At 37.1% G+C, this 23973-nt stretch overlaps 1 protein-coding gene across 19 annotated transcripts in view; it reads left to right on the top strand.

Moving 5' to 3' along the window:
- Positions 1 to 23973, top strand: part of PEAK1 (pseudopodium enriched atypical kinase 1) — a 305159-nt gene that overhangs the window by 1737 nt on the left and 279449 nt on the right. For 4 of the 19 annotated variants that reach the window (XM_077940015.1, XM_077940017.1, XM_077940024.1 and 1 more), the window contains exon 2: positions 17870 to 17959. The exons of the other annotated variants lie outside the window; for them this stretch is intronic. The gene's annotated coding sequence lies outside the window, so the exon portion shown is untranslated. The remainder of the gene's footprint in view (positions 1 to 17869; positions 17960 to 23973) is intronic. 19 annotated transcript variants of the gene reach the window in all.

Genomic DNA, 23973 nt, shown 5'->3' with positions numbered 1-23973 from the left:
TTCTTTCCTCCCTCGATGGGGACTTGCCGTCTGAACCGCGTCTGTCCCCTTCCCCCTCGTCGTATGCACCATCGGTCTGGGAGCTTGATTTCATTTTTTCCTCCTTTGGCTGCGTTCAAGATTGCTGAGAGCACCGGGAGCGACCCTCCTACCCCGCCTGCCTCTGGCCTGTTAAATGTTACTTTTTGCAATTCGTTGTTTTTTAAAGATCCAAGTTCAGGAATTTGAGAGCTGTGGAATGGAGTTATTGGAAGGCTGGCGTTGAGGGGGTAGTGATGAGCTAGAGGAAAACTATGATTTCATCTTTATTGGCCTTGCTATAGAAAACCTAATTCATTTTTTTTTTCTGCCTCTATTGAGTGTGGTAAGATCATACGTTGAATTAAATACTTAGAGACTTACATAAAAGACTATTTTTAGGTCATTGGATGATGTACGAGAACAGCTTTTCACCTGAACTGGGATTGCCTTGAGGATTCTGTTTTGGGGCCTACCTACTGATTTTTGTTCAGCCACAGCGTCGTCTTTTCCCGATAAATGAAGTGATGTAGTGATGTGTGTAGTCAGAGAACCCATACTGCTCTCTGCAGTATGGAAGTGAAAAACGTGAATTATCCACAGGGGTAAAACTTTCCATGAGCAATCTTGAATACTCACTTCATGATGGCTTCTCCTGTAATCTCAGAGCATTTTTAGATAGCTCAATTCACTGGCTACCCTAATTACTTTCTGACTTGCCTGGGACTTCTCTTTGGTGACTTGTTTAGTAAACTATAATGGCAGATATGGTACATTTTCTTGGCTTCAAAGTTGAGGGTTGTAGCCTCAGCCCAGAGATGAACAATGGAAGTAGAATTCATAGCACTGCTAGTGAATTTTGGATATGACCAACTCACAAACTATGTGAAAAAACAAACATCCCCTTTTCATTGCTGTCAGGGAGGAAAGGGGGAATATTTTATTATGTCTTTGTTTTGGATTCTCTAACATGACTGTATTATGTGGGGAAAATGTCAAATTATTTTCTTTAAGGCTTTTTAATGTGTGTTCCTTCTCTTCCCTCACTACCCCCTACTCCCGCCCCAACTTAGGGGCTAAAATTTATGTGTGGCTGTATTCTAGGGTTGGAAGAGAAGTGTTTTGGTGAAAGAAAAATATAAGATCACTTTGAACTATTATGATACCTCAACTATTCGTTTTATCCAGTTGATAGTACACAGAAACTTTCACAATAATGTTTGTAGCCTGTTAACGTTCAAAATTCATTTTTAAGAGTCTACCTTGAAGGCCCATTAAGAAATAATGCCACTTCATAACTGTTTCCCGACAATCACGTTAAAAAATGTGTTCCTGGAATGCATTATACATGTACTCATATAAACATTTATCTTTGTACATTTATGGTAATGTAAATATTTAAGCTTGAGAGCTTAAAAACTTTTATTTGCTTATTTGCATACATGTTTTTCAACATCTAACAGTGCCAACCATATTTGCCAAATAAGCATCAGCAATAAATTCATGCTTTGGCACATTTCATGTAATAACTCTTCTAAATTGTTCCGTGGTGAAGCATCATGAGATTAGCATTTGCTTCATGAGAGAGATTTGTTGTTCTTTTTAACTGTACTGATGTGCTGTTTAAGTGGAACAGGTGCTGGGCCCTAGCCATTTGTGTTGATACCTGCCAAATCATACCCTTTTGTTGGATGGGTTGTTTAAGTAATTTAGGAACCAAACTGTGGCCCCTGGCATGCCAAGTGTGGGTACAAGGCTCCATATCAGTGTTGCAAATCGCTGTTTTCACTGTAAGAGGCAGATGTGTATGATGAGCATTGTTCTGTCATTTGCTCATCTCTTTACTGTGATTCCTACAATCTTCCCCACCCCCCGCACCCCCCACCCCACTTTCCTTCCCAGTCCTTTCATTACTGAAACTCCTGGTACAGTCTAGGTTCCCTCAAGGCTGATTTGTTTTCCTTCGTGAATTGTAAATTCTAGTAATCTTTAGGCCAGGAATAGATAGTTTACATTTGTTTGACAAATGTTTGAGTACCTTTTAAGTGCCAGGCATGGTGGTAGGTAGTACCTGAGTATTATAGAATATGATATTCCTTTTTGCAAGGAGGTTACAGTTGAGGAGGAAAAGATAGGTGATAACCAATAATTATAGTATGACAGGGCTGTGCACACATTCCTATGGATGGAAGCACAGAGGAAGGGTAGCTGACTCAGACTTGGGGGGATGGGGGGAGGGTGTCTAGAATGCATCTTAGAGTGTTACCTGGGCTAATCTTCAATAATAGGTAAAAGTTAACTAGGTCCAGAAAGAGGGAAAGTACATCTTATACCAGTGCTGTCCTATAGAAATTTAATACAAGCCACAAATATAAGTCACATATACAACTTAAAATTTTTTAGTAACCACATTTTGAAAAGTAAAAAGTGAAATTAATTTTAATAATATAAACTCAGTATATCCAAAATATCATTTCAACATGCATTCAGTATAAAAAGTAATATTGAAATATGACTTTTCCATTTTCATACTGTCTTCAGAATCCCGTGCATAATTTTCTACTGTCTTCAGAATCTGGTATGTAATTTACACTTATAGCACATCTCAATTTGGACAACTACAGTCACATACTCAATGACTGCAGGTGAGTGGACAGCAATAACACAGCTTTAGAACAGGGGTGGATGAAGTAATAAGCCAAATCAATGATTGTCTTGTGAACCAAGTTAAGGAACTTTAACTTAATTCTGAAGTTTGTGGGGATTTAGTGGGGAAAAAATTAAGCTATGCTGTGGTAGAATCAGATTTGTATTTTAGACTCGTCATTTTGACAGTAAAGTGAATATTGAATTAGAAACAAAACTGGAAGCAAGGACCAGTTAGGAAGCTATTCCTGGCGAGAAATGATGAAGAGTGTAGAAGAGGGAATGGTTCTATGAGAGATTTAGGAAGTATTATTAACGGGACAGGAAAAATATATTTAGATTATAGAATTGAGCAAGACTGAAGATTTTGGATGATTCCTACATTTCTGTTGTGATCTGCTGAGTAGATTGGGCAAGCAGCGGAAGAGAAGCCAACCGTCTGTGCCAGACAGACCAAAGATGAAAAAAGGACATAGAGATTTGTCATGAAAGCTGAGGGAGAATATTATTTCAAGGACTAGGAGTGGTCAACACTGTATCCTGCCTCCAAAAGGAAAAGTAAGATTAAGACTGAATAAAGTCTCTGAGACTTGATGATTAGGATGTCTTTTGTAACTTCAGCTAGAGCACTTAGCTACATTGTAATGCATGGGGGTGGGTGTTGAAAAGTGAATAACAACTGTAAGTGTAGCTAATTGAGAGGGATACAATGTTTTCAACAAAGGACTCTGACTGAGTCTGTAAGTAGGGGGAGATGCTTGGGATTTAGAGAAGTTTGCCTTTTTTACAAATGGAATCTTGGACATGCTTAATGTGAGCTTGGAAAGAGCCAGTGGAGAGGAGAAACTGAAGAAGAGTGTATATGTGTGTGTTTGATGGGCGTGGGAAACTGGCTGGTGGATGGAGGCAAGGATTTGAAGGTAATAGGGAATGAGATCCAGGGCGTAGGTAGAGAAGTTGGCCTTAAATAGAAGGTAGTCTCACTTTTCCAGTGAGCAGAAAGGAAGGAGATGGATGGCAGTGTAAATAAGTTTGTAACTGACAGGGCAGGAAGGAAGAGTTGATGACATGTCTTGTATAATTTTTAATCATCTGCTAAGAGTGAAGGGAACGTGATAGAATAGGGGTTTTTAAACAATATGTGAGGCCAAGTGCTGTGGCATGTGCCTGTAGTCCCACCTACTCAGTAGGCAGAGGCAGAAGGATCGCTTGAACCCAGAAGTTGAAGGCCAGCCTGGGCAACATAACGAGACCCTATCTCTTAGAAAACACACACACACACACAAAAGCCAGGTAAAATTAATCCATCCCTGTGAAAGGAATGGAAAAAAAAGACATTCTGTAGTTTATACATACTCTTTGTAAACAGCTTCCAAGGAATAGCTAGAGGGGATAGGGGTGGAGGTAAGGGAGAGAGAGGTAGACAGACAGACACATGACTAGGAAACTGAAGAAGGATTGTTAGTTAAGCATTAAGGGCCTGTTTATTTCAGATTGTAGACCTTGTATTTGTAGCAGTACCACCAATTTGCATGGTTGATTTTTTTCCAGCAATGAGTGATCAGACTATCTGAAGAAACTATTTAATACTCACAAGAACCTTATGAGTTAATACGTATTGTTACTGTTACTCTCCTTGTTTGTAAGATGAACAGCTCGGGTTTAAATCCTGCCCAGGCTGTTATCCACTGCTTTGTAGATATCTGTTTGGTAGAGATATCTGAAGGACAGTTGGTTGAGGGAATTAATGATATTGAGTATTGCTACTCTGCTGAAGAACTATGGAGTCCTTCTGGATCATGAGCTGGAAGCCTGTAAGGAGGTGATCCAGTTGGGAGAAAATGAGGAGCATGAAATGCTAGAAGTCAGTGTGAAGCTGAAGAGCAAATGAAGAGCAAATAATACTAGCTTCTATTTATGGAGTACCTCCTATGTGCTAGACACTTTAATACCTAATTCTGATCCTAACACTAACTCAACAATGTTGTTATTTACCTTATATTATTTCCTTTTTTCTCCTTCAGATGAAGAAACTGAGGATTAGAAAGGTTAAATAACATATCCAGACATACCCTGTCAGGTGATGGAACCAGGATTCAAAGCCCATTCTTTCTTGTCCAAACCATGTTCATTTCTTTCTTGTCCGAACCATGTTCGTTTCATTCTTTCTTGTCCAAACCATGTTCGTTTCATTCTTTCTTGTCCAAACCATGTTCATTTCAAGTCAGAGGATAAGATAGAAAATATAGTAATTGGGCCTGGCATAGTGGCTTACACCTGTAATCCCAGCACTTTGGGAGGCCAAGGTGGGTTGAGGTCAGGACATTAATATCAGCCTGGGCAACGTGGTGAAATCCTGTCTCTTAGAAAAAAAAATACAAAAAATTAGCTGGGCATGGTGGTGCACACCTGTAGTCTCACCTACTCAGGAGGCTGAGGTGGGAGGATCACTTGAGCCTGGAAGGTTGAATCTGCAGTGAACTGTGATTGTGCCACTGCACTCCAGCCTCGGTGATAGAGCAAGACCCTGTCTCAAAGAGAAGAAGAAAGAAAGAAAGATAATGCAGGCCAGGTGTGGTAGCTTATTCCTGTAATCCCAGCACTATGGGAGGCTGAAGTGGGAAGATCGTCTGAGCCCAGGAGTTTAAGACCAGCCTAGGCAACATAGGGAGGCCTCATCTCTAAAAACAATAATAAAGTAGCCGGGCGTGGTAGCATGTGCCTGTGGGCCCAGCTACTTAGGAAGCTGAAGTCGGAGGATCACTTGAGCCTGGATGGTAGAGGCTGTAGTGAGCCATGATCGCACCCCTGCACCCCAGTCTGGGCAACGGAATAAGACCCTGTCTCAAAAAACAAACAGAAAAATTGCTGCTATGTACTCTTCACCTGGGTTCCTCTAATGTTGACATCCTACATAACCATGGTACATTTATCAAGCTAAGAAATTAGTATTGGTACGATGCTTCAACCAAGCTTCAAACTTCTTTTATATTTTACCAGTTTTTCTAATATTATTTTTGCATTCTGTTATCCAAACCATGATACTACATTGCTTTAGTTGTTCTGTCTCTTCCAATGTGTGGCGGTTTCTTGGTCTTTTCTTATCTTTTATAACCTTGACACAGGTATTTTGTAGAATGTTCTTCAGTTTAGGTGTGATGTTTTCTCATGATTAGATTGGGGTTATGGATTTTGGAGGAGAGTACCATAGAGGTGAAGTACCCTTATTATTTCATACGGGAGGTACATGATATCAAATAATTTATCACTTGTGATCACTCTGTTAAGGTGGTTTCTGCCAGGTTTGTCCACTGTAAAGTTACCATTTTTCGTTTCCCATACTCTGTGCATTAGAAACAGGTTACTAAGTTTAGCCCACACTTAAAGGGATGGGAATCAAACTCCACTTCCTGGAGGGAGAAGTAGTAAAGAATTTGTGGATATATATTAAAACCACCACAGTAATTGGTAAATATTTTGAGAGAGCTACTTTGAGGCTTTGCCAGTATCCTGTTTCTGCCCACTAATTTCAGCATTCATTAGTGGATCTTGCCTGCAGCAATTATTGCTATGGGTTCTGAAGCTACTTTTTTTTTTTTTTTCCTCATTCTTTCTACATTTATTAACTGGAATTCTTCTATAAGGAAGGTTTGTCCCTTCTCTTCTATCTAATCATTTATCTCAGTTCAAATTCATAGATATTTATTTAATTCTTAGTGTTAGAATTAAAAGCTATCATTATTTTGTTGCTCGAATTATTCCCGTTTTGGGCCTTGGGATCTCTTTTAGGTCTACTTCTGTGTCCTTTTGGCATATTTCTGTTTTTTTAATATGTATGTACATGCACACTTCTTTACTCTCTGACATTACCACATGCTTCGGGTTCATCTTGGTTTTTTTCCGGCCCTAGCACTAGAATCAATTATTTCTCTAAGGAACCTTGGTTCCTTTCAGTGGAGGATGGTATTTTGAAGCCAGGATCTGGATGCTAAGTGTGCTTATTGCTGTGGAGTGTCATTGCTCCTAGACTTTGTCAGTGGAAAGAACTAGGAAATGCATGTATGTATACTAATCCATGTATCCACGTACAATTATATTAGAATCTGTATTTCTGTGTATAAAAATATAAATATACTGATTGTGACTCTAACTGGATTATGTTTTGTTACAAATAGATTTGCTGATGGATTGGATGTAGAATGGGAAAAGAAAAGAGTAATGGATCACTCCAAGGTTTTTGATTTGAGCAACTGGAAGATAGAGTTGTCATTAATGGAAATGAGGAAGACTTAAGGATGGTGCAGAGCAGGTTTCTGGGGAGAGTTTAGGAGTTCTGTTCTAAACTGGTTAAGTTTTTGAGATGTCTAATAGACATGCTAAGTAATAGAGATATTAAGTCAGCAGTTGAACATGGGAATCTAGAGTTCAGAGAAGAATGGTCCAGGTTACATTTGGAACTTGTCAGTGTAGATTAGATCACCTGAGGAGTGAGGGTAGCTAGAGAAGAGAAGAGATTTAAGGACTGGCCCATGGGGCATTCCAGTCAGAGAGATAAGGAGGAGCAGTTCTGCATATTGATAAGGGCTGAGGTGTAGTTATAGAGTGGATTTCATATCATTAATAAACACTTTAGTATCTATTATTTGCAAGATACCAAGTTGTGTTTGGGGTTAACATCACTCCCTCCATAAATTTATAAGACAAATTACAGACTTGAGAATAGCAGTAGAAGGCCACATACCTGATAAAGATATAAAGTACTAGGGGCTGGGTGTGGTGGCTCATGCCTGTAATCCCAGCTCTTTTGGAGGATGAGGCAGGAGGATCACTTGAGGCCAGGAATTTGAGACCAGCCTGGGCAATATAGTGAGACCCACCCCTATCCCACATCTCTACAAAAAGTAAAAAAATATTAGCTGGGTGTGCTGGCCCATGCCTGTTTTAGCTATTCAAGTGACTGAGGCAGGAGGTTTACTTGAGTCCAGGAGTTCAAGCCTGCAGTAAGCTATGATCGCACCACTGCTCTCTAACCTGGGTGACATCGCAAGACTGTCTCTATTAAAAAAAAAAAAAAGGTATGAAGTACTAGTGAGGCTTGTTAGAGAATGTGGACGTAAGAAACTATGAACTCAAATATGCGCCAGCTATATTTAAACGCTGATGTAAGCATGTGTCAGTCAAGAAACTTGTCAAGGCTTTATGTACACACTACTAATTGTCAACCAGTAGAAGTTTCTCCATATGTTAACCTTGGTTTTGGAGGTTGTTTCTGTCCTTGCTTCCTTTCCATTATTAGGTCTTGAGTTGGTAATTGTGCCTGTAGTCATTGGCTGTCAATTAAGCCACTCAGTGAACTGGCAAGGAGTGTTTCTGCTGCCCTCGACTGTTTAACTTTTGGCTGTCTGCTACCTTTTCACAATCAATAGGATTTGACTTGGGACTGCATACAATCAAATGTTTCCATTTACAAGCAGGGTTGTAAATCAAGCAGGATTGGCCTTACCATCTTCTGTGAATATGCCCTTTTTTTTTTTTTTTTAACTATTTCTTTCACATGTGGTCTTAGACATTCACATTTGTCATCTGGTTATTAAAGTAGAACCCAAAATAACAATTTTAGAATTTTAAAAATAGTTAAAACATGTAGCCTGGTAAGCCAATGTTTTAGTAAAACATTTTAATTTCAACCACTTTGCATTAAAAATAGGTAGACTTTCATTGCCAGCTGATAAGAGGTGGTAGTATGGCATGAGGCAGGCAAATAGCACCTATCTAGTAATTATTTAAGTGTCAGTCACTCTTTAGGAACTACAAGAAAAATAACAGGTGTACCTACTTTGTAGGATAGGGGGCAGATAATTGCAGGATTCCATTCTTATTCCTACCTCCGAGTGGTTGACAAAGCTATTATCCATGTTCAAGGACCAGTGTGTTGTATTTATTAGTTGTGAGAAATCTGAGCATATTTATATGCTGAGTGGAAAGAGCCTATGCATTGAGTGCAAAGACTGTATCTTCCTAGCACAGTTCCTAACAAGTAGTGGATATTCAAATGTTTGTTGAATGAAAGATTTCAAGAAGGTACTTGACCCTTATAAAATTTAAGACATGAAGATTTGTTTAGCTTGTTAAAGAAAGCTTAAGATATTAAAAATTTTCATTGTTTAAGTCAGAGTTAGTGCAAAACAAAATATATCTGTCAGGTAACATCCTCATTTTAGGCCAAGCCAAACAAATCATACCACTCTGTGAAAACATGATCACAGATGGGTGTGGTGGCTCACACCTGTAATCCCAGCACTTTGGGAGGCCAAGGCGGGCGGATCACCTGATGTCGAGAGTTTGAGATCAGCCTGATCAACATGGAGAAAGAAAGAAAGAAACAAACAAAAAAACACAAACCATGATTACTGTCTTTCAAGTAACTGATAAACCTGCCCTCCAAGAATAGTCAAGAATTCTAGTTCAGAAGTCACACTACCTGGATTTGAATTTACCAACTCAGCCACTTCCTGGCCATGCGACTTTATGTTAGTTTCTTAACTGTGCTTCAGTTTCCTCATTTGTAAATTAAGGATAATACTTGTACTTACTTTATGGGGTTGTGAGATGAAATTAGAATATATGTCATGCATATATACAAGTGTTCAGTTTTTAACTGTTATTCTAAAAATGCTAAGAGGCTAGTATCTTAGGGTTTTTTATTTTCTCAAAATTGCATATGCTGAGTGTTAAAGAAAAACAAATCCCTCTGTGAACAAGAAAAAACACTGACAGAAAGTATACCAGTATACTCATAATGATATGTTGAGACAGTGAATAATGGGTTTTCTGCTTTTCGCCATCTCCACTTTTTCTTTTATTTGTTGAGCAGATTTTTTTTTTTTTTTTTTTTTTTTTGAGTCTCGCTCTGTCACCCAGGCTGGAGTGCAGCGGCACGATCTCAGCTCACTGCAAGCTCCGCCTCCCGAGTTCACGCCATTCTCCTGCCTCAGCCTCCCGAGTAGCTGAGACTACAGGCGCCCGCCACCATGCCCAGCTAATTTTTTGTATTTTTAGTAGAGATGGCGTTTCACCATGTTAGCCAGGATGGTCTCGATCTCCTGACCTTCTGATTCACCTGCCTCGGCCTCCCAAAGTGCTGAGATTACAGGCGTGAGTCACTGCGCCCGGCCCTGTTGAGCAGATTTTTATTAAATACTCAACTATGAGTCAAACACTGGGCTTTAATGAGCATATTACTTTCTGAGAGTAAGCAACATTGTAGTTAAGAGCATGGATTTGGGACCCAGACTGCCTGGAGTTGAATCTCATTTTTACCACTTACTAGCTGTGTGGCCTTGGGAAAATCACTTTCTTGGTGCCTTTGTTTTCTTATCTGTAAAATGGGGGAAGTGATAGCATCAACCTCAGAGGGTTTTTAATGAGCTCATATTTGAAAAGTACTTAAAATAATGCTTGAAGCATAGTATCATGTGTGTGCTAAATAATGTAAAAGATGATAGAAATATTACATTATTTAAAAATAAAGATTTTAGGGAGGCTGAGGCAGGAGAATGGCGTAAACCCGGGAGGTGGAGCTTGCAGTGAGCTGAGATCGCGCCACTGCACTCCAGCCTGGGCGACAGAGCGAGACTCCATCTCAAAAAAATAAAAATAAATAAAAATAAAAAAAGTAAAGATTTTAATTTTCCAGTATATTTATACTTTCACCCACATTGACAGGAGCACTTTTATTGTTTAAAGTTAGGGTTCCCCCTTAATTTTCAAAGTAGATTCAGTTTTGTTATTGCAAGGGAAGATGCCATGGTACCGCTCTTAAATATTTTTGTGTTTGTTTTTGAGATGGGGTCTCACTCCATTACTTAGGCTGGAGTGCAGTGGCATGATCATGGCTCACTGAAGACTTGACCTCCCGGGCTCAAACGATCCTCCCACCTAAGCCTCCTGAGTAACTGGGACCACAGGTGCATGCCACCATATCCGGCTAATTTTTAAAATTATTTTTTGGAGACAGTTTCCCTGTGTTGCCCAGGATGGTCGCAAACTCCTGGGCTCAGGTAATCCTCCCGCCTCAGCCTCCCAAAGTGCTGTGATTGCAAGCATGAGCCACTACATCCTGCTTCAACTCTTAAATATTTTGGAATAATTAGTTGAATATTTCAAATGCTGAAAAACTGCCTTCTTTCTAGGCATGCTACAATATTTGTAGATTTTATATGGGTATGAAGTAGTTTTTTAATTGTGGAGGTTTGTGTGAAAGAAGAGTTAAGGCATTGGAGAAACAGGAGAAAGTATCTTCCTAATGCCAGTTCTCTCCTTCATTTTGAAAAACTGTTTCTGCAGCAGTATTCCTAGACTGTGTTTTTAAAAAATAATTATTTATTTTTATTTCAGTAGGTTTTCAGGGGACAGGTAGTTGTTGGTTACACAGATAAGTTCTTCAGTAGTGATTTCTGAGATTTCGGTGCACGCATCACCGAGCAGTGTATGCTGTACCCAATGTGTACCCCTTACCCCCTCCAACCCTTCCCCCTGTATCCCCAAAGTCCATTTTATCATTCTTATGCCTATGCATCCTCATAACTTAGCTCCCACTTAGAAGTGAAAACTTGTAAGTTCTCAGGTTTTCCATTCCTGAGTTACTTCATTTAGAATAATGGTCTCCAATTCCATCCAGGTTGCTGCAAATGCCATTATTTTGTTCTTTTTTATGGCTGAGTAATATTCCAGGGTGTGTGTGTGTGTGTGTGTGTGTGTGTGTGTTTTTAGTGTGTATAGATATATTTTTAGTGTATGTATATATTTTTAGTGTATATATATATTTCACACTTTCTTTATCTACTTGATTGATGGGCATTTGGGCTGGTTCCATATTTTTTTTGCAATTGTGAATTGTGCTGCTATAAACATGGACATGCAAGTGTCTTTTTCATATGATAACTTCTCCTCTGGGTAGATACTCAGGAGTGGGATTGCTGGATCGAATGGTAAATCTACTTTTAGTTCTTTAAGGAATCTCCATACTGTTTTCCATAGTGGTTGTACTAATTTTCTTTTTTTTTTTTTTTTTTTTTTTTTTTTGAGACGGAGTCTGGCTTTGTTGCCCAGGCTGGAGTGCAGTGGCGCGATCTCGGCTCACTGCAAGCTCTGCCTCCCGGGTTCAAGCCATTCTCCTGCCTCAGCCTCCGAGTAGCTGGGACTACAGGCGCCCGCCACCTCGCCCGGCTAATTTTTTGTATTTTTAGTAGAGATGGGGTTTCACCGTGTTAACCAGGATGGTCTCAATCTCCCGACCTCGTGATCCGCCCGCCTCGGCCTCCCAAAGTGCTGGGATTACAGGCGTGAGCCACCGCGCCCGGCCGGTTGTACTAATTTTCATTCCCACCAGCAGTGTAAAAGTGTTCCCTTTCACCACATCTGTGCCAACATCTAATATTTTTTGATTTTTTGATTATGGCCATTCTTGGAGGAGTAAGGTGGTATTCCTTTGTGGTTTTGATTTGCATTTCCCTGATTAGTGATGTTGAGCATTTTTTCATATGTTTGGTGGCCATTTGTATATCTTCTTTTGAAAATTGTCTATTCATGTCCTTAGCCCACTTTTGATGGGATTGTTTGTTTTTTTTTCTTGCTGATTTGTTTCAGTTCCATGTAGATTCTGGATATTAGTCTTTTGTCGGATGCATAGTTTGTGAAGATTTTCTCCCACTCTGTGGGTTGTCTGTTTATTCTGCTGGTTATTTATTTTGCTGTGCAGAAACTTTTTAGTTTATTTAAGTTCCACCTGTTTATCTTTGTTTTTGTTGCATTTGCTTTTGGGTTCTTGGACATGAGGTCTTTGCCTAAGTCAGTATCTAGAAGCGTTTTTCCGATGTTATCTTTTAGAATTTTTATCGTTTCAGGTCTTAGATGTACATCTTTGATTCATCTGGAGTTGATTTTTGTGTAAGGTGAAATGAGGATCCAGTTTCATTCTTCTACATGTGGCTAGCTAATTATCCCAGCATCATTTGTTGAATAGGGTGTCCTCTTTCCACTTTGTGTTTTTGTTTGCCTTGTCGAAGATCAGTTGGCTATAGTATTTGGCTTTATTTCTCGATTCTCTATTCTGTTTAAATTGGTCTGTGTGCCTGTTTTTACACCAGTACCAGGCTGTTTTGATGACTGTAGCCCTATAGGATAGTTTGAAGTCAGGTAATATGACACCTCCAGATTTGTTCTTTTTGCTTAGTCTTGCTTTGGCTATCTGAGCTCTTTTTTGGTTCCATATGAATTTTAGGATCATTTTTTCTAGGTCTATGAAGAATGATGGTGGTATTTTGATGAGAATTGCATTTAATTTGTTGATTGCATTTGGCACTATGGTCATTTTCACAATATTGATTCTGCCCATCCGCAAGCATGGGATGTGTTTCCATTTGTTTGTGTCATCTATGGTTTCTTTCAGCAGTGTTTTATAGTTTTCCTTGTAGAGGACTTTCACCTCCTTGGTTAGGTATATTCCTAAGTATTTTATTTTATTTTTTGCAGCTATTATAAAAGGGGTTGAGTTCTTGATTTGATTCTCAGCTTGGCCGCTGTTGGTGTATAGTAGTACTAGTGATTTGTGTACATTGATTTTGTATCCTGAAACGTTACTGAATTCATTTATCAGATCTAAGAGCTTTTTGGATGAGTCTTTAGGGTTTTCCAGGTATACGATTATATCATCAGTGAACAGTGACAGTTTCACTTCCACTTTACCAATTTGGATGCGCTTTATTTCTTTCTCTTACCTGGTTGCTCTGGCTAGGCTAGGCTGTTTTTCATTATTTGCCTTTTGGAATCTGGCTGCATCCATACTGCTAAACCTCAAAACTAAATACTTCAAGTAAACTGCTGGGTCTTAATTCAGCTATTGGTTCTGAAGTTAAAAGAGCTTGTTCGTTTCCAGATTCAGTGAGGAAAGTATTATAATCTAAGAGTGATGAGAAAAATGAAAAACCTATTTTATTCTATACAGTATAACAGCAAATTTAAGTGGTTCTTATATACCTCTGCCCATACAAATGCAGCTTGTGAAATGATATTATCAGTGAATATGTAAATCACACCATCAGCAGCATAGAAATAATTTATAGATACAATGGTTTCTAATGTAGGGAGTTAGACTTCTGAATTCCTTAATTATTGACTTAGATTTTATTTCACATATTTTATTTTATTTTATTTTTTTTTTTTTGAGACGGAGTCTCGCTCTGTAGCCCAGGCTGGAGTGCAGTGGCCGGATCTCAGCTCACTGCAAGCTCCGCCTCCCGGGTTCACGCCATTCTCCGGCCTCAGCCTCCCGAGTAGCTGGGACTACAGGCGCCCGCCACCTCGCCCGGCTATTTTTTTGTATTTCTTAGTAGAGACGGGGTTTCACCGTGTTAGCCAGGATGGTCTCGATCTCCTGACCTCGTGATCCGCCCATCTCGGCCTCCCAAAGTGCTGGGATTACAGGCTTGAGCCACCGCGCCCGGCCTATTTCACATATTTTAAAGTTAAATATATATAAATAAAATTTGAATCTTATAAATGCAACTTGTAGTTGTCAGTTTTGTATTCCAAATGTCTAGCAAAAAAATCTTGTCATCTAGGAAAGGATATGTTTTGTATTCTTTTGTAAAAGGCAATGGCAGGACTTTATTAAGGCGTGAATGCTGATCTTCTCTTATCTTCTATGGGCCTGCATCATCTGGATTTTTATGGGCTTGCTGTCTTACTAGGAGACTGACTCCTGCTATATGCAACAATTTCCCTCTAATTTTCTCTGTCCTTTTTGGCTGAAGATCTCAAGTGGAGTTGAATGTTACATATTATACCACACATCTTTTAAAAATTAATAGCTTTTATGATAGGAATATAGTTCATTTTTATTGTTGAAAAGTTGGAAAACGTAAAATAGGTAAAAAGGAGAAAATCTGTCATGCTACCATCCAGAGATAACTAGTGCTAATAACGTAGTGCCCTTCTCCTCAGTCTTTTTGTGTATATATGCATGTGAAAATATCTAATTGACCTCGGCCGGGCGCGGTGGCTCACGCCTGTAATCCCAGCACTTTGGGAGGTTGAGGGGGGCAGATCACGAGGTCAGGAGATTGAGACCATCCTGGCCAACATGGTGAAACCCTGTCTCTACTAAAATACAAAAACTTGGCTGGGAGTGGTGGCATGCACCTGTAGTCCCAGCTACCCAGGGGGCTGAGGCAGGAGAATTGCTTGAACCTGGGAGGCAGAGGTTGCAGTGAGCCGAGATTGCGCCACTGCACTCCAGCCTGGTGACAGAGTAAGACTCCGTCTCAAAAAAAAAAAAAAAAAAAAAAAATCGAATTGACCTCATACTACTTATAATAGGGATATAGTTTATCAGTTATAATAAATGCAGTAAAGTGGTCACACTGTGAAAGGCATACAGGAGCTGAGACTGACTGAGGAGAGAGCAGGTTTATGTTCATTGCAGGAATTGGCATTTTTCTTTTTTTCATGTTGCTAAGCACACTCGATAAGTTGAATACATACTGAAGCAGTGTACGTACCTTTAATAATCTGATAACTTGCTCTTTTTTTCTGATAATGTATCATAGACTTTATCATTAATAAATCCTACCTCCTCCTGTGATCATTCTCCAGTGTATTGAGAACTGGCAATCATACAGAATATATTAGTAGAGCAGATTCTCTATAGTCTCAAAGAATATGTCTCAAATATTTGGGTATATCTTACAGCAGTGCTGTCCAACAGAAATAGTGCAAACCACATATGTAGTTTCAAATTTTCTAGTAGCCACAATTTAAAAAGTACAAAGAAGCAGGTGAAATTAATTTTAATGATATATTTTATTCTAGTATAAATAGTATATTGCAACATGCCGTCAATATAATGAATTACTGAGATATTTTACATTCTATTTTTTCTATCCTCCAAATCCAATGTATATTTTCCACTTAAAGCACATTTCACTTCAGACTAGCTGCATTTCAGATGCTTAGTAGCCACAGGTGGCTAGTATTAGCACAGTCCTAGAACATAGAATTTCCCCCCAGAAGATGCAGTAAAATATCATTTTGCAGGTATTCTGGAGAGTTATATGAGAAGAAAACAGCAAAGCCAAGTTACACCATGGATCCTGAACACTCACTTTGCTGTCTCATAAGATGTTAAACCTTTGCCTCAGTAAAATTAGATATTTCTGTATTTATGGATCTTCATGTCACGCAAGTGTTAAATTTGTAGTTGTCTAAAGGCCTACTGGATATATCTTAGAATGGTCAGTAAAATTGATCCTATATTCTAAAGTTCTGTTTTTAACTACCAGGTACTATGCTCATTACCTGGGTGATAAAATAATCTGTACACCAAACCCCTGTGACATGCAGTTTACCCGTGTAACCAACTTGTACATGTACCTCTGAACCTAAAAACTGGAAATGAAAAAAAATGTCATTCTGTTTCTGAAATGAATTTGTGGCATTGTAATAAATATGTGGCATGGTCATAAAGGTTAGTGATATAAACTGAATGTAATAGAATAGAATTGAATAAGCTTTGTTTTTAATTGAGTTTGTGGTCATGTGAAAAATATTCCTTAACATCTTAGGCTTTATTTTGTTCTGTAAGATGGAGATAATCCTGCCCTTTTTTCTTAATATGATTTTGATCGTTGAATGAGATGAATGGAAACTAAAGGGATGTGTTTTATTCATCTTCATGTCCCCAGGACTTAGTATAGGGTTCGATATGTGAACATCCAATAAATATTGGACTCAGAGGCTGAATATATATGGAAGAACTTTCAAAATAAATGTGCTACCAGTGGAAGCTGTTATTACCGTACTTGATTTGTACTATTTCTTATTATTTAAATTCTTTACTGGAATATGAGAACTCTTTAATAATTATTTGCCTGTACAATCAAAAAGTAAGGTTGCCTATTGTGGTTGTATTTTTACTTACCTGTAATATTTTATTCATTGAATCTTGTCTGTAGATAAATATATTTCTAAAAATATGTTATTATCTTATTTTAAAAGATATTTCATACTTAAAATAAATGTCTCTGCTTTTCTTCAGAGTAAACAATTTAAAATCTTGTTGGTATTGAGAGAGAGATGACTGCTTTCACCATACCCAATCAGCAGTATTTGAGAGACAAATACAATGTCATTGGAGGCCAAGATGATAGAGGCAAAGTAGCAATATTTTAAATACTGGAATATGGTTCTAGTAACCAGAAAAGGCTCCAATTTTGAAAGGATTTCTTATTTCTATAATGATGAGAAAAACTCCATCTTTTTCTTCTGCAATGGGATGCAACATTTCATCATTGCTTAGAGTGGAAGTATAACAAAATCATAATGCAGGAGCAAATAATGTATACGCAGAACTGCATTTCAAAGTGATCTTCATGAAAACATTAGCTTTTTCTAGCCTCAGCTATGAGTTTCTGCAACTGCCCACTCACTGAGTCATCTATAGCAATTGAAAGTTTAGATATTTCCCATTTGTTAGAGTATTTTTTTTCATACAATGTGGCTTTTATCTATCCTGAATGAAGTAAGCAAGATTCATATAAAATGGCATGTGCAGTATGAAAGTCTGCTTTATTGTTTCCTGGGAATAAATGAAGAACTTTAGGAAGCAGTTGAATATTATCAGTGTACTAGGAACCATTAAACTAAATGATACACTCTGGGAGTAGTTGGCAGTTTTTTGTTTTCATAATATTCCCCCACTTGTACCTTCACTCAAAACTGGAGCATATCTTTCAGTATTTGATGACAGAAAGATAATCGGATTAAACTTTATTTTTTTCCTATTTTTCTTTACATGGTAATTATATACTAATAATTTTAATATGTAATAAATATTGAGAAAATATAGCACATGTTACTAAAAGATATGCAGTGACATTGAAGACCATTTGGCTAAATGGGTGATATGTTGATTGAATGAAATAATTGGTCTCATTTAAAGAGGAGAGGAGGGAACTTGCTTTTTTCCCTTGATTTATTCCCTTGATCTTCTTTTCTCCCTGATGTCTAGATATGTATTTTAAAGCAATTCTATTACTGAAAATCCTCGGCTTGTTTCTGTTCCATTCTGAATTTTACTGTTTGTTGTTGTGCTTAGGCACAAGGGAAGAGGATTGAAATCTGTTTTTTTTTTTTTTTTTTTTTTGAGATGGAATGTCCCTCTCGGCTCACTACAACCTCTGCCTCCCGAGTTGAATTAATTCTCCTGTCTCAGCCACCATAGTAGCTGGGATTACAGGTGCGTGCCTCCACATGTGGTTAATCTTTGTATTTTTAGTAGAGCTGGGGTTTCACCATGTTGGCCAGACTGGTCTTGAACTCCTGACCTCAGGTCATCTGCCCAACTCGGCCTCCGAAAGTGCTGGGATTACAGGCGTGAGTCACCGCCCCCAGCCCTCCTTTTCTTTAGTCTTACTACTTCTGTATCTTGCTTCTGCTCATTCTTAGCATAGAAAATATAATAAAGCAAGATGTACCTAATGACTACTTGGAATTATGTTGTAAATAATTTTTATTATTGGAACTTTAAAATTCCAATACAAATCAGCAAAAGCTCTCTAAGAAAGTAAAACTGGCACCTTTAATGTATGCCAAATTGCATTTTTTGCATTTGACATTTTGCTGTGTATTAATTTTGAGTTCTTTCGTGGCAATGTCCAATGAAGTTCTAATGAATAATAATAGTCTGTGGAAAATCAAAGATATGTTTGTAGCTGATTTTAGGAATCAGGAATTTAATTTAGCTATGAGCTACAATTTTTGTGTTGAGTTTTTTAAGAAACAAAAGAAATGTGATTTTAGGGGAGTATTGTGCTTCTTATACTCTTAACAATTGTATTATGACTGGTGCAGATTGACTGTCATGGTGACTGGTCCTTGGGTATCATTTCTAGGAAAATGTTGAAAGAGCAAGAAAAATATACTCTTAACTAGTGCTAAAATTAAACTGCTGCTTAAATTGCCAGCAAATTAGACATTTATCAGGAAAGGAAATCGTATGTATAGCAAAACCAAGGGAGAAGAAAAGTTGCTCATTTATATGGTGATTATTTTGGAGGTAGTTTGCAGTTTGATGATGTTATTGTGAACCATTAATCTGTAAAACACATTTATTATAAGTGAGTTACAGGGTATGTACGAAAGCAGTTTTTATAGTATCCAGCCTACTTCTAGTGGGTAGAATGTAAGTTTTGGAAGTGTAAGTTTTTTTTTTCTTCTGATATACCCCTTTTAAAATTTAAAATTTAAAATTTATAAGTTCATGCCATTTATTGTATATATTGGGTTTTGTTGGATCTAAATGTTTTGTCAGTTATTCTGACATAAACAATACACAAGATTGTTATGTAGTGTTTGAAATAGTAAGGACTAAATGCAAAATCTTGATTATTTCATTTTAGACCTTAGAAAAATGTTTTAAATTTAGCAAGTGATGGACGAATAATATCTCAGAAAAATCCAAACAATATATTGAAAAATAGGACAAATCTTCCTTCGATATTTTTCTATTTACCTTCCAGAGGTAATCATTGCAGTCAGCTTGATATCTTTCCAAGCATTGTAGTGTAGATATGTAGTTTTATTTTGTGTCTGTATTTTTAACATATTGCATATGTTGTTCTACATTTTACTTCCCATCTCAATATTAAATATAAATGCTCCTCAACTTATAATGGGATTATATCCTAAAAATTCATCCCCATGAGTTCAATTGTTTTAATTTTTAGATACCACAAATAAGTGAAAGCATACAAAGTTTGTCTTTCTCTGCTTGGCTTATTTCACATAACATAATGACCTCCATTTCCATCCATGTTGTTGCATATGTCAGGATCTCATTCTTTTTTATGGCTGCGTAGTACTCCATTGTGTATATGTACCACATTTTCTTTATCTGTTTCTGTTGATGGACATAGGTTGCTTCCAAATCTTAGCTATCGTGAATAATGCTGCAGTAAACATGGAAGTGGAGGTATCTCTTTGATACATGATTTCCTTTGTTATGGGTATATACTTGAGGGTGGGATTGCTGGATCATATGGTAGGTCTGTTTTTAGTTTTTTTGAGGAACATTCAAAAACTGTTCTCCATAGTGATCGTACTAATTAATTTACATTTCCCCAAACAATATATATGGGTTCCCTTTTCTCCACAATCTTGCTGGCATTTATTATTGCCTGTCTTTTGGATAAAGCCATTTTAACTGGAGTGAGATGATATCTGATTGATTTTGCATTTCTCTGATGATCAGTGATGTTGAGCACCTTTTCATAGACCTATTTGCCATTTGCATGTCTTTTGAGAAATGTCTAATAAGATCTTTTGCCCATTTTAAAATCAGATTATTAGATTTTTTTCCTATAGAGTTGTTTGAGCTCCTTATATATTCTGGTTGTTAATCACTTGTCAAATGGGTAGTTTGCAGATATTTTCTCCCATTCTGTGGGTTGTCTCTTCACTTTATTGATTGTTTTCTTTGCTGTGCAGAGGCTATTTAACTTGATGTGATCCCATTTGTCCCCTTTTGCTTTGGTTGCCTGTGCTTATGGGGTAATATTCAAGAAATGTTTTCCCAGTCCAATGCCCTGGAGAGTTTTCCCAAAGTTTCCTTGTAGTAGTTTTATAGTTTGAGGTCTTAGATTTAAGTCTCTAATTCATTTTGATTTGATTTTTTGTATATGGTGACAGATAGGGGTCTATTTTCATTCTTCTGCATATGGATAGCTAGTCTCCTCAGCACCATTTACTGAAGAGACTGTCCTAGTGTATGTTCTTGGCACCTTTGTTAAAAATGAGTTCACTGTAGATGTATATATTTGTTTTTGGGTTCCTTATTTTGTTCCATTGGTCTGTGAGTCTATTTTTTATGCTAGTACCATGCTGTTTTAGTTACTATAGCATTGTAGTATAATTTGAAGTCAGGTAATGTGATTCCTCCAGTTATGTTCTTTTTTCTCAGGATAGCTTTGGCTATTTTGGGTCTTTGTGGTTCTGTGTAAATTTTAGAATTGTTTTTTCTATTTCTGTGAATAATGTCATTGGTATATTGATAGACATTGAATTGTCTATTGCTTTGGGTAGTATGGACATTTTAACAATATTGATTCTTCCAGTCCATGAAGAATCTATAGGTTGCTTTAGGTTGTGTGGACACTTTAACAATATTGATTTTTCCAATCCATGAACATGGTATATCTTCCCATTTTTTAGTGTCTTCTTCCACTTATTTCATCATTGTTTTATAGTTTTCATTGTAAGGATCTTTCACTTCTTTGGTTAAGTTAATTCCTAGGTATTTTATTTATTTGTAGCTATTGTAAATGGGATTGCTTTCTTGATTTTTTTTTCAGATTTTTTGCTGTTGGCGTGTAGAAATCCTACTGATTTTTTTGTATGTTGGTTTTGCATCCTACAACTTTACTGAATTTGTTTATTAGTTATAATAGTTTTTTGGTGGAATCTTTAGGTTTTCCAAATATAAGATCATGTCATCTACAAACAGTGATAATTTGACTTCTTTCTTTCCAATTTGGATATTCTTTCTTTCTCTTGTCTGATTGCTCTAGCTAGGACTTCCAGTATTATTTTGAATAACAGTGGTAAAAGTGGGCATCTGTGTGTTCCAGACCTTAGAGGAAAGGTTTTCAGTTGTTCTCCATTCAGTATGATACTAGATGTGGTTCCATCATATATAGCTTTTACTGTGTTGAGGTATGTTCCTTCTGTACCTAGTTTTTTGAATGTTTTTTATCATGAAGGAATGTTTAATTTCAGCAAATGCTTTTTCAGAATCCATTGAAATGATCATGTAGTTTTTGTCCTTCATTCTGTTAATATGATGTATCACATTGATTGATTTTCATATGTCAAGCCATCCTTGCATCTTCAGGTTAAATCCCACTTGATCATGATGAATGGTCTTTTTAATGTGTTCTTGGATTCAGTTTGCTAGTATTTTGTTGAAAATTTTTGCATAAATATTCATCAGAGATGTTGGCCTGTATCTTTTCTTTTCTTTTTTTAAAATGTGTCTTTGTATGGTTTTGGTATCAAGGTAATACTGGTGTCATAGACTGAGTTTGGAAGCAGTCCCTCCTCTTCTATCTTTTAGATAGTTTGAGTAACATTTGTATTAGTTCTTTAAATATTTTGTAGAATTCAGCAGTGAAGCTATTGAGTCCTGAGCTTTTTTTTGCTGGATGACTTTTTGTTATAGCATTGATCTCATTATTTGTTTTATTTTATTTATTTTTTTGAGATGGAGTTTTGCTCTTGTTGCCCAGGCTGGAGTGCAATGGTGTGATCTTGGCTCACTGCAACCTCTGCCTCCTGGGTTCAAGCGACTCTCCTGCCTCAGCCTCCTGAGTAGCTGGGATTACAGGCATGTGCCACCATGCCCGGCTAATTTTTTTTTTTTTTTTTGGTAGAGACAGGGTTTCTCTGTGTTGGTCAGGCTGGTCTCGAACTCCCGACCTCAGGAGTTCGCCCACCTTGGCCTCCTAAAGTGCTGGGATTACAGGTGTGAGCCACTGTGCCTGGCCTTGATAATTTGTTATTGGTCTGTTCAGGTTTTGGGTTTCTTCATGATTCAGTCTTTGTGGGTTGTATGTGTGTTAGAATTTGTCCAGTCTAGATTTTCCAATTTATTGACAAATAGTTACTCATAGTAGCCTCTAATGATCCTTTGAATTTCTGCAGTATTAATTTTAATTTCTTCTTTTTCATCTTTGATTTTATTTGAGTCTTCTTTCTTTTTTTCTTAGTCTTCTAAAGGTTTGTCAATTTTATCTTTTGAAAAAACCAACATTTCATTACATTAATAATTTTTTGTTTATATTTTATTTCTTCTCTGATCTTTATTCTTCTACTAGTTTTGGGTTTGGTTTGCTCTTGCTTTTCTAGTTCTTTAAGTTGCATTGTTAGCTTGAGGATTTGAAATTTTTCTGTTGTTTTTATATAGGTGATTATAGCTATAAATCTTCCTTTTGGTACTGCTTTCACTATATTCTATAGATTTTTGGTATGTTGTGTTTCTATTATTTGTTTCGATTAGTTTTAAAATTTTTCTTAATTCCCTCATTGACCCACTGGTCATTCAGGAGCATATTGTTTAATTTCTATGTGTTTATATGGTTTACAAAATTCCTCTTGTCATTGATTTCTAGTTTTATCCCATTGTGGTTAGATAAGATACTTGATATAATTTTGGGTTTTTTTTGAATTTTAAAGAATGGTTTTGTGGCCTGATGTATGACCTATCCTTGAGAATGATCCATGTGCTGAGGAGAAGAATGTGTATGCAGCAGCCATTGAATAAAATGTTCTGTAAATATCTATTAGGTCCATTTGTTATAGAAGTGAGATTAATTCTGATGTTTCTTTTCTGTCTAGATGATCTGTCCAGTGCTGAAAATGGGATGTTGAAGTTTTCAACTATTATTGTCTTGGGATCTAGATCTCTCTTTAACTCTACTTTTCTCTCTCTCTCTCTCTCTCTCTCTCTCTCTCTCTCACTCACTCACTCTCACTCTCACTCTTTAGCTCTAATAATATTGCTTTATATATATGGGTCCTCCAGTGTTGGGTACATATATATTTACAATTGTTATATCCTCTTGCTGAATTGACCCCTTCATCATTATTTAATCACCTTATTTGTCTATAGTTTTTGTCTTGAAATCTGTTTTGTCTGAAATAAGTATAGCTACCCCTGCTCTTGTTTGGTTTCCATTGGCATGGAATATCTTTTTCCTTTTTAGTATGTGTGTCTTTATAGATGAAGTGTGTTTCTTATAGGCAACGGATAGTAGGGACTTTGTGTTTTTTTTGTTTTTGTTTTTGTTTTTGTTTTTTAATCCTTTCTGCCACTCTATGTCTTTTGATAGGAGAGTTTTGTTCATTTACTTTCAATATTATTATTGGTAAGTAAATAACTTACTCCTACCATATTTTTGTTTCTGGTGTGGTCTTTGCTTCCTTCTTTCCTTCCTTTCTGTCTTCCTTTTAGTGAAGGTAATTTTTCTCTGGTGTTATGTTTTAATTACTTGCTTTTAATTTTTTGTGTGTTTGTTGTATGTTTTCTGGTTTGAGGCTACTATGAGGCTTGCAAATAATATCTATCTAGCTACCTACTTACCTACCTATAGATAGACATTTGATAATGGGTTTTAAATAACCCATTATTTTAAATTGGTGATAACACCGATTGCATAAACAAACAAGCAAAGAAAACAACTAATAAAAACTCTACAC

This window comes from Macaca mulatta, chromosome 7 (assembly GCF_049350105.2).
Source record: "Macaca mulatta isolate MMU2019108-1 chromosome 7, T2T-MMU8v2.0, whole genome shotgun sequence".
NCBI lineage: Eukaryota > Metazoa > Chordata > Mammalia > Primates > Cercopithecidae > Macaca > Macaca mulatta.
This window is presented reverse-complemented; position numbering and strand designations above follow the sequence as displayed.